General features: G+C 36.6%; 1 protein-coding gene and 1 pseudogene across 3 annotated transcripts in view; one reads left to right on the top strand and one right to left on the bottom strand.

Annotated features, from left to right (window-relative positions):
- The window catches only part of RAB38 (RAB38, member RAS oncogene family), a 128497-nt gene that overhangs the window by 70285 nt on the left and 43504 nt on the right, over positions 1-14708 (bottom strand). The gene's annotated exons all lie outside the window — the stretch shown is intronic.
- Positions 1525-2002, top strand: LOC124505772 (transcription factor BTF3-like; annotated as a pseudogene).

Here is a 14708-nt window from a genome sequence, read left to right as displayed (position 1 = left end):
TTTATGAAGGAGAAAAATGTAGTCACTAAAAGGAAATAATTCTTTCTTTAACCACACTGAGACAAATAGAGATTCTTTTTAAGTTTTTTAAATTATACATTCATTCAAGTACATTTTCAAGAAGTGTGGCAAATACAGAAAGTAGAAAAAAGAAATCATTCATAATTTCATCAGCTAACAACAATCACTGCCAACATTTTACCGCATTGTATCTTATCACTTATTTCTATATTTATTTCTCTGGAATGTATTTGTGTATGTGTAGATATGTAAATACAATTACAGTGATATCATATAGGTGCCTTGATTTCTTAATTTTAATCGTTTACGTAATTGGGATTTCCTTTGTTTCAAACATGAAACATATTTCTTCCAAATAGTCATCGTCCATTGTCCCTTAAGAACGTACTTAAGATAAAGCCCAGAAAATTATCAGTTGTGAACTCAAATAGAGCTTTTTAGGCATAACATCACTAGACTTAATGAGTTTTTTCCTATTTTTAACACATTATGTATGAAGTGATATATCCCAGGAAGTGGCATGTTAAGAAAATATCATTTCCTTTTTCAAAAGATAATAAAACATCTGTGTTTCTTTTTTTTTTCCATAGTGAAATAGAGGGTAATAAAAATAGTCTTCTTGAGCTATATAAATTATCTTTCATATATTTTGGGAGTTCATCCAAAATGCAAATTTCACAAAAAATCAATGTGGTCTTTGAACATAATTTCTAGCATGTGCAAATTTTCTATATCTAATTATACTTAGCACTTAACACTTCTTATCTTAAGAGCATCAAAGCATTTCACACATCTCAATAAAGACTCAAAGTTTTTTTTCAATTTAATTAAAGATTTAATCTGGAGTGATATTCAACAAAGAAATTCTATAAAAATATCCTTTATATGATGCTACATGTAATACATGGTTAGACTCAATTTCTAGAGCACTAAAATGAATACTCTATTTCAAGATGAATATTATAGCAAATGGAACCAAACAAACCCATTTATTCTCATTTTTTACCTATGATAATTTCTATTAAAATGAAATAGATTCAAATAGCTTTATCAAGTATAGTCAATTAGATAAATAAATAGGTTTAAAAACTTTACTAAATCCTCATGCTTTTCTGTCTTCCATTTAAAATACATTCCTCTGGGGCATCTGGGTGGCTCAGTTGGTTAAGCTTCCAACTTCGACTCAGGTCATGATCTCATGGTTTGTGATCTCTGTGATCTCAGAGCCCTGTGTTGGGCTCTGAGCTGACAGCTCAGAGCCTGGAGCCTGCTTCAGAGTCTTTGTCTTCCCCTCTCTCTGCCCTCCCCCACTCATGCTCTGTCTCTCTCTGTCTCTCAAAGATGAATAAATGTTAAAAAAATAATAATAAAATAAAAATACATTTCCCCTGTTGAGCTGCCATCTTGCGTCCTGGCTCATGTGCATCTAATCGTGGCTAGTCTGCCCTAGGCCCCCTAAGCGCCAACCCTAGTCCCCCGCGGTCCTATTTCTGCTCCAACCAGATGAACAAAACTATCACGAACCAAGAGAAATTCATCAAATTCAAGCACTAGTGTGCATCGGTGGAAAAGGAACCAAAAGAACAAAGTGGCTCATAGAACAGCTACAGAAGATGATAAAAAACTTCAGTTCTCCTTAAAGTTAGGGGTAAACAATATCTCTCGTATTGAAGAAGCAAATAGATTCACAAACCAAGGAACAGTGATCCACTTCAAGAAGCCTAAAGTTCATGCATCCCTGGCAGCGAATACTTTGACCATTCTAGGTCATGCTGAGAGGAAATGGCTGACAGAAATGCTACCCGGGATCTTAAATCAACTCGGTGCAGACAGTCTGACTAGTTTAAGAAGACTGGCTGAAGCTCTGCCCACACAATCCGTTGATGGAAAAGGACCACTTGCCACCTGAGAGAAGGAGGAGGAGGAAATTCCAGATCTTGTGAAGAATTTTGATGACGCTTCCAAAATTGAAGCAAACTGAATGGAGTCATGTTCTGAAGAAGACAGAACTTGAAGAAGTTCTGGGGAGCTGCTATTTTATACTAAGACTGCTTTTTAAAATTTTGTTCATGGATCTCTAATACTTTTAAGCCCAAGCCCCTGGGACACTGCAGCTCTTTTCAGTTTTTGCTTAGACACAATTCATTCTTTGTAGCTAATTAAGCTGAAGAAGCCTGGGAATAAAGTTTGAAACAAGATTAATAAAGTTCTTTGCCTAGTGAAAATAATAATAAATAAATAAATAAATAAATAAATAAATAAATAAATAAATTTTCCCCCTGTCATTTTTTAAAAATAGTTTTCAGCCCTCTGTGGTTACTATTTTGGATATCTAATTGCTCTTTCTCAGCCAACATCTCTAAGATATGCCTGGAAAGTGGCAGTGGACATCATCCCAATTGGACAGTGATATGTACTTCTAGAGTCAGAAAGAGAAACTACCTATGCAGCCATCTAGGAAGGGAAGAATGTACAGATCTCATAAAGAGTATTAGTATTTATATTCTTTCTTAGGTCATTCAAAGAGCATCTAATCTGGAGTGTTTATGCTAAGGAGTATCTGTTAGAATTTCAATATAATCTTGGAAAATGAAAATGTAGCCATTAGCATGTTTACCTGGAAAGGAAGTTAGGAACTTAGAAAGCTGGAACAGAAAGAAGTAAAATAGAAAATGAGGTAGGGAAGGAAAGAAGGTGAAAGAATAGAGGACAGGTAAGAGAGAGGAAAGAAAGAAAAAAGTGGAAAAGAGGAAGCATTCGCTATACTACTCTGTGCCAAGACTTTTGCTAGCCTTGTGTCATTTAATTATTATTCTAACCTTGAATAATGGTATTACCCACATTTTTATAAAGGAGAAATTGAGGTTCACAGGATAGCTTCATTTCATAATTAACACAACCTGTAAGTAATTGAGTTGGAGATTAAACCCAATAGTATCTGACCTCAAAGCCTCTATTTTTTTCCAGTATATCACATTACCATTCTAGAAATTGCCTGAATGCTATATGAGCTTATGTCCGATTTATGGAAGTAGCTCAATCTAGCTTTTTTCTAGCACACTGAAGAGTGTCTGATACACAGCAGACATTCAGAAAACATTTGTTGACTGAATCAGTGAATGAATAAATGATTCCTGAAAGCAGAAAAAAGAAATAGGAAAATGAGCTTCTGTTGTTATGAAGGAAATGAAAGGAGGCAGACACCAGAAGATGAGAACAATGCTTAGCTCTATTTTGACCTTGGAAAGAAAGTACGACTGTTTGAATTTAGCTGAAGACATGAATTCAGAATGAGTATCGCCAAGAAGAGTTTGGGCTCAGATGATCTGTAAGATAGAAAAAGCAAACAAACAAAAAACAGGAGTCAAGTTTAAAACAGAGACTAATCTGTTGATTTTCTTTTGTTCTAGGGAAATTCAAAGGTGTGGTCATAGATTCTGAGGCCTTAGGGGATCATCACAGACCACATTCCTACTACAAGATTAACCCTCAAAGAAACATGAATTGCAAGGGCTTCTTCAGACCTTAGCCTGCCTCCAAACTCCTATCTGACATATGTTGAGGCCTCACCACTTGGGCAGAGCTGAATCTCCCAGTATGCAGCCTGATACATCAAATGCTTTACTGGAAACTCAAGCATTCAACATTAAAACTTACTTTACTCAAAGAGGTAACAGGAAGGCAGCACGTGATGCTATGTTAAAGGAAGTGATGCTGTGTTAAAGACTGTTGATGTTAATGGAAAATCCATTTGGCAACTCTACTGATTACAATGTTTGACATAGCAAGTAGCAGAAAATCCAACTAAAACAACCTTTGACAATAAAAGGAATGTTAGCTAACATAGTTGAAAAGTCGAGTCATGTGGTGAAACTTGATCATGAAACTTGAAGAAGGATGTCAAGAATTCCATTTTGTTGGTTTTCCTACTCTATCTTCCACAGTATTGGCATCTATGCAGAAATTAGTTAGCTATTGACCAAAGTTTTCAGCCCCTTCTCCTTTAGACACAACTACCCTGTATGTATTCCCTACCCTCCTTACAGTTAGGTCTGGCCATGTGACTGAGTTCTGGCTAAGAAGAGGTGGGCAAAACTGACATGTCTACTTCTACGCACAGCCCATGCATGATTCTCCATGCTTTCTCCTCCCACAAGCTAATGGAGAAAAGCTTCAAAATCTTAGGAGCCATCTGTGGAAGATGGAAAGCCTGGGTTGGTGCAATCTGAAGGAAAGATACCTGCTAATGAAGAATACTCATTTTGGGCTTCATGGGAAAGGGAAATAAATTCTAATGTTCAAGCCATTGTATTACTTTATTGATTTACTCTAAAATATTGATACCAGAAGCAGAAGGAGGCCCCAAGGATGACCTAAACTTTTTAAAGTTGGTTTAGCTGTTTAGTTTTAGTTAAGTTAGTTGTTGATAGAACACACTTGAAAACTGGTGATCCATACTATGTGATAAAAAACATTTGATGAAACAAATGTTTCAGTAATTTGAAAGGTATGTTATGAGCCTGTAGCACTCAGAGAAGTGGTTGAAAAGATCCTTAAGCTTAGTATGTGTTGCAACCCTTTGTTGCTTTTCACAAGTTACTGCAAGAAAGAGATCAGCTTAAATACTTATTTCTCAATTAGAAATCAAAGGTAATTTATTGATTCCAGAATTTAGGGCCCCAAAAGACTGAAAAAGATACTTATTATAGACCTCAAATAGCAAAAAGTAAGATTGAAAGCAGCTTAACACAACAGTAGCCTAGTAATGGGTGACATTCCTACAGATTCCTTCAGATGGTTTCCAGGCTTTGTTAAGTTGAGAATAAGAGATACGTAGATGAGAAAGCACAAAACTGAATCAGGCTTTAGACTGGTGTCTAGAAAAGAATGTTGGTGTATCTACAGTCAGATGAAACTGACTGGATGCAAGTAGATCTACTTATTTTTGAGGAAATTGAATTGCTGAAGAGGCCATGAACCGATACTAAAAATGTCTTGAACACTCATGTCTCAAACATATACAGGCCCCCAAGTCTCATGAACAGAAGTATGAAAGTTGTGCAACCTTGAAGAAAGACTTTTCCCCCAAATGAACTTGCTGAAAGATAGTGGAGGATAATTAATAGGAAGGGAACCCCCAGGAGAGGAGTCGGGACATGCAAAAAACAAAAGATGAAATGTTTTCAGAAAGTAGAATAAACATCAAATCAAGGAATCTCCTCCATTTGTTAGCAAGGAGGGACTGCACAATGCCTGCCTGGCAGAATGTACATCATTGGCAAGGACCGCACACACTACAGTAGAATCCCACTCTTTTCTTTGTCAGAATGCAAGTTTTAATTGCAATTATCCTATCCCTGCTCCAATACCTTCTACTGGGTGGGCATGGGAGAGCAAAAATATTATTTTTTTGCTTTATATGCTGCAAAATTATTAGAGGTGGAGTTCAGATTTGATAGTGAGAAAAAAGCGTCACCTGAAGATCATAAATACCTGGATGGCTGTGTCTCTTGACATGGAATAAATGTATTTTTTTAATGTGAGAGGAAGAGTAAATGGTTATTTGGTGCCCATAAATGTACAACGTGGTAGAAGTTGGTGAGCCATTCACCAAAATCATTTCCTGTTTTTCCCTGAGATTACAGCTTGACTATTATTTTCCACTGGGCTTTCAGTCAGATATAACCATGTGACCTACAAACATAGGGTAATGTTACAGATGTGAGCAACAACTTCCAGAGTTGACTCATAAAATTACCTACACATAATCCTTCATATTCTTTCTCTTTCCACAGCTTGATGGAAAAAAGCACAGAGATTTTGCAAGCTATATGTCGAAAATGGAAGAGCCACCAGATGTAAGGAGCTCAGGCACTTCAACTTCTGACTGGAATGGAGTAAAGGGATCAGATTTACTCTCCTTCCTGAAACTATCAATACACGACAAAATACTTAAAACAATGGTTTATAAGGCATATAAAAACCATATGTGTGTATGTGTGTGTGTGTGTGTGTGTGTGTGTGTGTGTATAATCATTATGTTGTACACCTTAAACTAACATAGTGTTACATGTCAATTGTATCTCAATAAAACTGGAGAAAGGGATAATAAAAAGATCAGAGCTTCTAGGTGAAAACTACACTAGATGACATTAAAAAAAAATAAGTTTATTTTGAGAGAGAGAGTGAGGAGGGGATGGGCAGAAAGAGAGGAAGAGAGAGAATCCCAAGCAGCTCCACGCTGTCAGCACAGAGCCCAACATGGGCCTCAATCTCACGAACTGTGAGATCATGAGCTGAGCTGAAATCCAGAGTAAGATGTTTAACCAGCTGAACCACCTAGGCACCCCCACACTAGATGATATTAACAACCAATTTCAGGAGAATGTATTAGTGAATTTGAGTCCATAGCAATAGAAACTAACCTAAATGAAAACAGAGAGAAAAAAATTGAAATAAATAGGAATGTAAAATACAGCAAATGCTGTGGAAAATAGTTTAGCAGTTTCTTAAAACTTTAAACATACACCACCCACACGATCCAACTGCTCCTAGATCTTTACCCGTGAGAAATGAAAGCATATGTCCATCAAAGACCTATATGTGGATGTACATACCAGCTTTATTTGTAATAGCTCAAAACAGGGAACAACCCAAATGTCCATCAACCACTGAATAGGTAAACTGCAGCATATATCCCTACAATGTATATTACTCAGCAATAAGAAGGAATTAAATATGGATACATGCAATAACATGTGTGTGCCATATATATATGCCATATATATATATATATAGCATACTATATACACATATAACATATATATACACATACACATATATGTATATATATTACATATACATATACATATAAATATACATATATATTATGTATATATGTATATAAATTCTAGAAAATACAAACTAATGCATAGCAATCAAAAGCAGAATAGTGGTTGCCTAGGGAGAGGAAGAGAGAATGAGAATGGCTTGACAGGAAGAATTACAAAAGAGAACAAGGAATCTTTTAGGGGTGATGAATATGTTAATTTTCTTGATGTGGTGATAGTTTTACAAGTATATACATATATCAAACTTATCTACTTCTGAGGAACCTGGGTGACACAGTCGGTTAAGTGTCCCAACTCTTGATTTCAGCTCAGCTCATGATCTCACGGACATGAGATCAAGCCCTAAATTAGGCTCTGTGCAGGATGTGAAGCCTGCTTAAGATTCTCTCTCTCTCTCTCTCTCTCTCTCTCTCTCTCTCTTTCTCTCTCTCTTCTCTGTGCCTCTCTCCTACTCATGCTCTCTCTTGCCCTTTCTCTCTCCAAACAAAACAAGACAAAACAAAACAAAAGAAACAAAACAAAAGAACTTAAATAATTGTATACTTCAAATGCAGTTTATGATGATGTATATTAAATGATGTAAATGATGTAAATTTTAAAAAATGTTAAGGATCCTAATCTGTGAAAGTATGGAAAGCAATTAAAACACTTAGTCTTTATGTAAGTCATAAACAAACCTGTATTGTATTTGAGCCATTTCTGCCTGTTTGTATGTTATATCCTAACCAATATTGCTTCTAATTAGTGTTTGTCCCAAGACCTCATAGTCGCATGATATTAACTTGTAGTCAGTAAGACTATATGCTTTCTTATCCATGTCTGATGGGACAGAGTATCTTTTTTTTAGTAGCTTCCATTGAAGAAAGAAATTATATTTCCGAGAGCCTCCATTGTATTTTATGAGTTTAAATTGATTCATGCTATGCTACTCTTCATCTCAGGGTTTTGAGTTTGAGACCCATGTTAGGTATAGAGATTACTTAAAATAAGATAAAATCTTTAAAAAATCGATTTATGCTACAAGATCTAAGTGAATGATGGTCAACACCATCATAGAAAATTGTGTAGATTATGCCTTGAACAGGGACATCCAATCAAAGGAAATAAAAATGAGAACTCAAACCCAGCATGTGCCCTGCTTACCAAATTATGCAATCTGATGGTGGGCTACATTCACCTGGAGAAACGGGCACCTTCTTCTAATTGCCCAGAGCTGACACACAACCTTGTGCAGACTCTGATGTTGGTGGTCAGGCAGATAGACTCTAATAGGAGAAGGGAAGGGAACTGAATGCTAGCTAGGGGCAAAGGGAACCAGAAAAAATGGAGTTATTGTTGGGATGGCTATCATTCATTTATTACATTTCTATATATCTTTTCCAACACCCTAGATGAAAGCAATCCCACTTAATTGAAATCTTACACAATTTTTTTTTTTTTTTTAAGAAATCAACGTTTATTTATTTTTGGGACAGAGAGAGACAGAGCATGAACGGGAGAGGGGCAGAGAGAGAGGGAGACACAGAATCGGAAACATGCTCCAGGCTCTGAGCCGTCAGCCCAGAGCCTGACGCGGGGCTCGAACTCCCGGACCGCGAGATCGTGACCTGGCTGAAGCCGGACGCTTAACCGACTGTGCCACCCAGGCGCCCCGAAATCTTACACAATTTTATCTTATAAAAAATCTTACATTGATTACAACTTTCTACATTGAATTATAATTAATTACATGCATGTAACAAATTAGGAATACAACCACAGAGAGAGCCAAGGTTGAAGGACTGTGAATCAAAACTCCTGTGGGACTGAATGGAGACAGCATTTTTTGGCCAACACAGGAAAAGCTGGTATAATTAGAAAGAGTTCCAGCAATATTTATATTTTGAGTGGAAAGTACTTAGGTGGCAAATGCTACTATGCCACCTCCTTTTCTCTCAAAACAAGAAATGAAATGAATTCTTGAGCATGCAGTGTGTTATATCCCACAACGACCAATAGTGAGAAAATGTTTTGATGGGTGCAGTGCCCCAGGAGTTTTCCTAGACACTTCCGAGATGCAGCAGAGAAGTCCTGTTAAATCCAGGAGCTCAAACATAGGAGTAAATGAATCATCTAGAGAAACAAATTAAAAATCAATGCTGCCGCTCACTCCTGTGCCCTGGTTTGTGTTTTTGTTTCTATCAGTTTGGTGTTATGTGATGGCTCAAAGCTATAACAGCGTTATGTTAGTAGGTCTTGTTGAACTCAAGCTCAGCTGGTAGAACAACAGTTAGTTCAGGATGCAAGCAAACATGCTGGGAAGCTCATGTATTTGCACCTACCAGCTTTTATGAGTTCACTGGCAGTATGTATGTTAGTACATATAAAGTGAAGGAATTTTTATTATATTGTCTTTTAAATTTTTTAGTATTGCATTTTATAATGTACCATGAATCAAATTGGCCTACTAAAATGTTTTGGTAGTTACAAAAATATTTCTATTAAAATGAAATTAAGGGAAGCCTGGTTGGCTCAGTCATTTGAGCATCTGAGTCTTGAGTTCAGCTCAGGTCATGATCTCAGGGTCATGAGATTGAGCTCTGCATCAGGCTCTGTGCTGGAGCATGGAGCCTGTGTAAGATTCCACCCTCCCCCCAATCTCTGTCTGCCCCTCCCTTGCTCACACATAAGCGTGTGCTCTTTCTAAAAATTAATTAATAAATTAATTAATTAATTAAAATGAGAGTGATAGTGAAAAATAACCAAATAGTCTGGGCAGTTCAAAAGAACAACCAAGTACACAAAACATAAAACATAAAACAAGCAAATGCAAGTTTGTACTATTAAATTCAAAACTGGCATTTAAATTTCAATCACATCCTTTATCACATTTAATTATTATTCTAATTCTACCTAAATAAGTTCTAGATTTATGTATCTAGTCTCTAAATGTATTTTGATATTTTAGTTCCAAAAGCACTAGTATATCAGTGCTTTTATCCAGATTTATCCTTACACATATTTTAGTAATGTCATAAATAAATATAAGTTAAACCAGTACTAGGAATCCATAAAAATGTTTTCATTTTAAGGGAAGTCTACATTTTACTCAAGGTTGAGAAAAAATCTTATATAAAACTTTTCCTTAATTAAATGTGTAGAGGGCATGCTCTACATATCTGAGATTCTCAAGCTTGATAGGAAAAGTACTGGAAGAAATGGGATCAAGAAGAAAAAGGCAGAAGAGGGTTATGGGATGGAAATATACTACCTAGAAATTTCTCACACCTCAGACAATTTTTAAAAACCTTCCATGAATGAAGATATTATGCCTCTTGTTCCATCTTAGACATTAAGTGCCTTAAGGAAGTTTTCATACCTGATTCATCATTATCTTATACTCTATCTTATTTAGTATGTGTATTTAAATAAATACATCCCAAAATCTGTCAAAATTAAGGAAGTGGAAAGTTAGTCCATGATCACACATATTCCAATTCAACAAAACTTGCTGATTATGTACTGAGAACAGTTACTAGGCTAGGTGCTATGGATATACAAATGAAAATGATATAATACAACTCCATGAATAATCACTGCGAGATAGACATAGAAACTATAAAACAGTATGGTAAAAATAAGACATATATATGTTGGGGCGCATTAGTGACTCAGTTGGTTGAGCATCTGTCTCTTGATTTTGGCTCAGGTCATGATCTGAGAGTCGAGGGATAGAGCGCCATATTGGGACCCACGAGTGTGGAATCTGCTTAAGACTCTGTCTCTCTCTCTCTCTTCCTCTGCCCCTCCCCTATTTTATATATATATATATATATATATATATATATATATATGTACACACACACACACACATATATATATATACACGTGTGTGTGTATATATATATATATACACACGTGTGTGTGTGTATATATATATATATACACATGTGTGTGTGTATATATATATATATACACATGTGTGTGTGTATATATATATTCAGAAATATATATATTCAAAAATTGTTCAGAGGATAGAATAATTCATTTCAGAATGGTAGCAGTAGAGGGAGAAGGGTCAGGGAAACATGTACAGAGGAGATGGTTGGATTTAGTTTTTAAAAGCTGAAAGGACTTTCTTAAATGGTATGGAGCATGAAGATCATTCTAGGCATAGGGAGAGTGCATGCCCTAGGAAAACAAGGGCCAGATTTAAAAAAAAATCTAACTATATGGAGTGGTAAATTCTATGACAGAATAAACTACTTAGAAAAGTAATACATTATGTTTACTTAGACTAAGTAGCATATTTGAATTCACCTAGTTGAATGTACTACATTTATTTAACTAAACTTATTTCTTCCTTAAACTAAAGAAGAGAATATTATATTTTAAAATGTTTGCATATAAACTACAGACATTACGATTTTACACTTCATCTGGTGTATTAGGGTTCTCCAGAGAACCAGTAGGAGACAGACAGATGGATGATAGATAGATGATTAATAGATAGATAGATAGATAGATAGATAGATAGATAGATAGATACATGGATACATAGATAGATAGATACATAGATAGATATTATAGGAATTGGCCCATTGATTATGGAGGCTAAGAAGTCCCACAGTCTGCTGTCTGCAAGCTGCCAACCCAGTAGAGCAAGTTGTATAATTCAGTATGAGTCTGAAGGCCTGAGAATAAGGGAAGCTAGTGGTGTAAAACACACCATTAGTAAATGGAGCCAAACTAACTTTCCAATCATCAAATCAGGGATTAAGTGCCCTTGAAATTACTCATCAAAGCTTTCAACTGACTGCATTGAAACTGAGATGAATATATTTTAATAGAAATCTAGTAAGAAAAATTATTCTTACTAAAAAGTAATACTTGGGAAATACTAGATTTACTTAATCACGACAATCAGTGATACTTTTAGCTCTAAAAACTGGAACTATGAGCCTGAAAATTTGCAACATCTTGCCAAATGTAAGGACTTGCAAGTGAAAATCAAAGGAGATCATGGCTGAAAAACTGAAGCATTTCTCATTCAGCTTCTTCCATGAGTCAACCTGAGTCCCTTGCCCTCACTGGGGCTGTCTTCCCACCCTTTTGTGGTTTGAGTATCACCCTCATGACTTCCCCACAGGAAGACCCACTCTGTTTTTCTTCATTCTAGTTGTCACCTACTACTGACTCCTCTCTCTACCCAACATTACTGCCCCACTTGCGCTATCTCCCTCAAAAACCTTCAGCACTAATTCTATTCATTGTGTCTTTATTCCTGTTCCCATCAGCCACCTCCCGAAGTTCCAGACTCCCAGATCATTCGTTGTCTTCTAGACTCTCAACTGCTCTGTAGCTCTGTATCCCCTACTGTGATACTGCTTCTTATTGAGGACTCAGCATTTGAAATCTTTCTAGGATATCCTCAGGAACTGGTCTCCATTATGTCATCCCCAAAGTCCTCTACTTTGTAACAGTGTCTCTCCACCTTCTGGAAACTGACTTTTGAGAAGGATCCTGCCTTCCCCATGGCTGTCTAACATATCACCATAATCATAAGATATTAATACATGGTTAGTAGTTGAGAGAAAAGATCATTTTACAGGGAGACTTCCAGGGTGGTTTGCTTCAATGTCCAGGTAAATGAGCTTTGTGATCATGTAATTTTCATGGGAGACACTATTTAACTTTCTTATGTATTTTATCCTGTAACTGTAACAGGACAGACTGCAGAGAATCTTTGAGTTATCTCATTTCTCATTTCTCTGTGATTAAGAAAGTGGTCTTTGGTATCGTCCAAAGAGTCTACCTAGGTTTGTAGTTACTTCCAGAAGTTTGAATGCTGGCCCTTTGATCTCCTACCTGTGTGACTTTGTGTAAGATTCCTAACCCTTTGCAGCCTGAATTGTCTTATTTTTATAATGTAGAAGATATCTTTGAGAGTCTGAAAATTCAATGAGATAATCTACATGAAAATAGCTCAATAAAAAATATATGCTCAAAAAGACATTTGTTCTCCTCTTTTGGACTTAAATGTCTGAGACGTTTTTGTTTAGGAGAAGAGTGTCTATAACTTTACTTTGGGCATAATATCTCTATAGCTCTTACAAAAATAAATAGTATAAAGGGAAGTCATCCTACTTTCAGATTGTTCTTTACCTCCACCTTATAATAAAAAACCTTTCAGATCTGTATATTCTTTTTCATTACCCAAAGCCTTTTTATATATTTTATATTATTTTCACAACTCTGCAACTATTAATTCATGTTTCCAGACAGAGACTGAATTTCAAAGAAATCCTTTTACATTGCTCCTCAAGGAAAATAATCTATTTCAGGGGTGACTGGGTGGCTCAGTGTGTTTAGCCTCTGACTCTTGATTTTGGCTCAGTTCATGATCTAGCTGTTGTGAGATCGAGCCCTGAGATTCTCTCCCTATGCTCCCACCCCCCATGCACATACTCTCTCTCAAAACAAAAACAAAAACAAAATACAAACAAAAAACAGTGAAGAAAATAATCTATTTTGATAAACTGTGTTTGGTGATTATATCTCTATACACAGGAAATTCCCAAATTCAAGAGATGATTCATAAAATTAGGGAAGATTTAATATAATGAAAGATAGTTTAACTTTCAAAAATTACTAGAGCAAAGGATCTCTACTTTCAAATGTAGTAGGCTGGGTCACACCTAGATTCCACTGGATTTTTTTTTTCAATATATGAAATTTATTGTCAAATTGGTTTCCATACAATGACTTCCACTGGATTTAAAAAATTAAGCCTAGAAAAAGTCAGATAAATTATATAAATCCTAATTTTGAAGACATCAAGATGCTGTGGGAACAAGGATTAGATTGAAATTTCAGAGAAGCTTGTGTCCTGGGTAAGTGAACTGATGATCTCCAGTCATTGTTCCCCACTAAGGCTATGGCCCATTCTTACCCCAGGCAGAGGATTGGGAGTGGCCCAGGCCTAGGACCTTTGCTGGAGAAAGAGAAATAACAAGCTGTTACCAGCCACACATGGCTGGTATAAAACAAACTGGAAATTTGAGGGACCCTAAAGGCTATAATGATTCTGCTCCCAATTTCTAGGGTGTGTGTGTGTGTGTGTGTGTGTGAGCACGCGGGCAGGTGTGGGTGGTTTCCACATGACCACCAATTTTCCAGCACTGGCTGGGTGTCCTACAATTTAACTCAATTCTGACACTATCTACTAGGAGACAGCAGCAGATTCTACAGGGTAAAGGTTCAATTGTACGAGACTCCCCACCCTATGTCAGATGTCAGTTGAAAGCCCCAGTTGTCATGTATGCCTCTGACCAACTGGCTATATAAAGACTAGAGGTTTCCACCATTACCTCCTTGGGTTCAATTCACTGTTAGAATGGCTCACAGAACTCTTGAGAAACATTTTACCTACCAGATCATTGGTCTATTATAAAAGGATGTAACTCAAGAAGACCTAGATAGAATAGATGCACAGGACAAGGTCTGGAGAAAAGGCACAGAGCTTCCATGCCTTCTCCAAGCACACCACTCCTCACATCTCCACATGTTTACCAACAGAAGCTCTCCTAACCCAGTCCTTTGGGTTTTCACAGAGGCTTCATTACACAGGGATGATTAAACCATTGGCCATTTGTGACTGAATTCATTCTTCAGCCCCTTTCCCCTCAGGTGGAGGTTGGGTGGGACTGAAAATTTCAACCCTCAAATCACAAGGTTGGCTTCATAGGCAAGTAGCCCCTCCCTCCTGCTTCTTACCTTTAGGTGCTTTCTAAGTCACTTGATTAACATAACAAAAGACACCTTGATCTCTGTCAGCAGTTAGGAAATTCCAAGGAT

Source organism: Lynx rufus, unplaced genomic scaffold, assembly GCF_022079265.1.
Source record: "Lynx rufus isolate CCGP_SWC_20201006 ecotype Redwood Valley unplaced genomic scaffold, mLynRuf1.p SCAF_9, whole genome shotgun sequence".
Lineage (NCBI taxonomy): Eukaryota > Metazoa > Chordata > Mammalia > Carnivora > Felidae > Lynx > Lynx rufus.
Note: the sequence above shows the minus strand (reverse complement) of the source record. Positions and strands in the feature narration are given on the sequence as shown.